Below are 3,720 nucleotides of genomic sequence, written 5' to 3' on the forward strand. Positions count from 1 at the left end.
TGTGATGAAGCTCCCTCAGAGCTGGTGAGAACATCCGTGTAGTCGTCATGTATGTTTTACATATATTATATATATATACTTTCTTTTGTCTCTTGTCTTTTTTTTCCTTCTAGTTCTGACGTGACCATTGACAAAGGGAGAAGCTGTTTATGAGATCTACTGGATCAAACTGCAAAGGAGTTCTGCTGGTTGTCAAATGAGGTGAGGGGACCTCGGCTGAAAAAGTTGATGCTCTTAAACTTGTGTGACCAAATCATGACAAAAATATTATTTATAATGGAAATACAGTAATTTTTTTTAAAATACTGTGGTTCCCAAATAAATGTTATATTGGGAATGTTATGCCATCCAATTACATTTGCCCATGATTACGTGATTAAATAACATCCAAAGTTTTCAGTGTGAGAAACATCATTAATAATATATGTCAAATATAAATGTTGTCAACTGTAACACACCTTTCAGCACATTTTTCACATGAACTCACAGAAAGAAAATTCCTACAGAGCTATAGTTTCATCTCTTTTTTGTATGAATATTATTTGAAAAAGTCCAATGATTAGTTTAAAAAAAATAAAAAAAAATAAAACCAAAGTCATGCCTTGAGGTTTGTTGTTGAAATCCTTTAACGAGTCGTGGTGAGCTGCTTACGGTCAAACATGCGACACTAAAAATGTGCAACTTTAAAAATGTCCAGAACCAATTATATTACCTTTTTTAGTCCCCTTTTTCTTCTCTATTCTTCATCATCTTCACTACTATCTCCATCCTTCTTCTCCCCTAGTTTTATCATCATTGTCATCACTGCTACAGAGAGCATCACATGGTCTGTAAATTAAATATAACAAATTCTACACTTTAAATGATATAAAAGCTCGGGGCACACACACTGCAGCATGATTTAATTATTCTGACACCAGTCAACAAGCTGAGAACAGTTTAAGTGTTTGATATGCAGCAAAGGGATCTACAAAGTATAGAGATAACTGTATGAATATAATATTTTACATTTTTCATTCCTCAACAGGTTTTATTTGGCGATAAATTTCAGTAAAATTCCAAGATAGTTTTTTGAATTATCTTGGCAATCGCACAGTCAACAGAAACCATCATGACATTAACCAAGAGTTCAATGCCTACCTCTTAATATTCATAAATAATTGATGTTGTATTCCAGATTTTGGCCCGTGGCTAACCATTTTGCAGCCGTAAACCTCTGATGTCAAAAGGTTCGGGCTCCTCTGTAATGCAAGTAACCGCAAATTGGCTGTCAGGGGTCCAACGTGGTGTTTAACGTCTCTGGGATATGCTTTTTGACGAACATCTTAGAATTCAATGATAGTTGTACAGAGATCTGCCACAGAGCCGGACGTCTAAACTTATTCTTGGTGGACTGAAATAGAGAGTAATCTTTTCCCTTAGTGTCTTTCAAATAAGTTAACATTTGGAATGACGAAGGCTTACAGTTTATGATAATGCCTCTCTTTATAATCTTGAGTAATCTTCAATCAATGATGGGTCCTATCAGATTCCCGACACTCATTGACAGGCTGAATATAAGAATATATAATAAAAAATTAATAAAGAAGAGGCTCTAACTTTGACATGAGCTATATCTCCACATCTATCAGATAAGACTGCATAATTAAAATGCCAAGTGTGAGTATGGAGGGAGAGAGAGACAGAGGTTTTGATATTTTATAGAGATTTACTTTTTCCAAGACTTGTTTAATGTGTAGACTTTAAAAAAAACGATATGTTGCTGTAGTTTTGACAATGCAATTAAAGGTTTGTAATCCCTGTCTGAGCGTTTTTTTCCCAGATTTTGTCAGTTTGGACGAGGAATGTGATGAAATGCCGTGCGGCGCTGACAGATGCAGGTTTATTAAAGGATCCCGGTCTCGCAGGGATTCTAGGTGTTATTTTATAGCAACAAGGAAGCTGAAAGGAGAGGAAGCAACTTCAGCTTGTTTACACGAACTATGAAATAATTGTTCAGCTGAATACATACAGAGCGTCAGAAAGCTTTTTTACTTCTTTTAAACATAAGCTACATAAAATACCAACACAGGCACAACTTTATCAAAATGTCCCGTTTCCTGAACACAATTTTTGCTTACAAAAATCCTTCCCAACTCGGCTAAACAAAGTGACATATTCCACGTTTCAAAATACCAGCCTTTCTGACACGTACACTCCTTCCTTCTCCTACTCCCTTCCCTTTTGTTTTCTTTGACACGTGCACTCCAATTAGCATTTTTCAGCCATTACGGAGGAAAGAGAATCAGCCAAATGTTTGTCTCACCAAGCTCCTTTTTCCGGCTCAAGACTCATTGAGCCCTTGTGAAAAAATGCAACACACCAACGTTCAGACAGACTCAATATTATCCTCAATGTTAACATGATCTTCTTCACATAACAGTTACCAAAATATTTGTCTGGGGAATGGAATGTGACAATGCTACCACTAGCGTTTATGAGAGCGGTCGTCAGTCTGCGTTTGGAGCAATGAAAATGATTAAAATTACTTTTGATGATATAACACAGGCTATAAGGATTATTTTCTTTCTCAGTGACACCATTTAATCAGTTAAACTTTTTGTAAATATATTTCCACTTCTTACTGGAGATAGAGAAATACGTTTCCATGCACAGACTTCTTAACAGAGTCTCTTGAGGATTACATGCAGAATCTGTATCATAATGTTCAGTTATACAGTGGAGACTATAGTTAGAAATCAAGCTAAATTCTTCTCAGTCCTCTTACATGTCAAATAAGTGCTTCATAATCCTTAGCTATTACTCCAAAATGTATATATATGTGAATCTCAAATTGCACAGATATCTTGCTGCGAGCTTTCGCTTCGAAAACATCATTGCTGCTGGTGTGCTGTACATTAAAGGAGAAAACGCTCTTAAAAAGGTGCTTTTCTGACATTAAAATGACTTGTGTGCACAGCGCCTGTCGATCCGTGCAGTTTGAGGCATATATTTATGAATAGGAACCTTTAATTAGGGCTTGTGTTTCCTCCCTAGTCACATTGAGGGATGGTCCTCGCCGACATTCATTAATGATAATCACCAAGAGCGATGGCATAGCTACAGGCCAAGTCTCAGGGGACCCGACACTTGAAAAGAAGCATTAAATTACACAGAGGGACTCTTTAATTGCAAAAAGGAAAATATATAGCCATCATTGTTAAATATGATCTTTTGTAAGCCTTTTACTGGTTCAAGGATTTGTCCAAGGGTTTCTTATCCTCAAACTCTTTCAAAGGAATCTGGAGCCACATTTCTGCGATAATACAGCAGCTTTTTAAAAACACTTATTTTTATCCCTCTCGGTTTTTCTTTCTTGCAAACCAAGCAGAAACAGTGAATTTATGACCATTTTACACATTTGCATTTTGTTGTAAATTCCAATTTGACATGGAATTCAAATGCAAGTCGCATATCAAACTGTTCAAAATTGTGCATCAGCTTCATTGATGCTAAAAGCAGGATTGTGTGAGATTAGAGCAGACCCACATGGGATCAATGCAGACGGCGTTTTGGAAATCCATATTCAACACTTTCTCAACAATATACAAAAACAATCAGAACAATAACCAGTTATTGCACTGGGTTACGCCATGGGATGTTCACTCAGGCCAATGTGTTACTCTTGTCTGGCTGAATTTTTCTTGTCTTCACGGAGAGGGACAGGAAGCTAAAAAAAAA

The sequence above is a fragment of the Anoplopoma fimbria genome, chromosome 10 (assembly GCF_027596085.1).
Source record: "Anoplopoma fimbria isolate UVic2021 breed Golden Eagle Sablefish chromosome 10, Afim_UVic_2022, whole genome shotgun sequence".
NCBI classification, from domain to species: Eukaryota; Metazoa; Chordata; class Actinopteri; order Perciformes; family Anoplopomatidae; genus Anoplopoma; species Anoplopoma fimbria.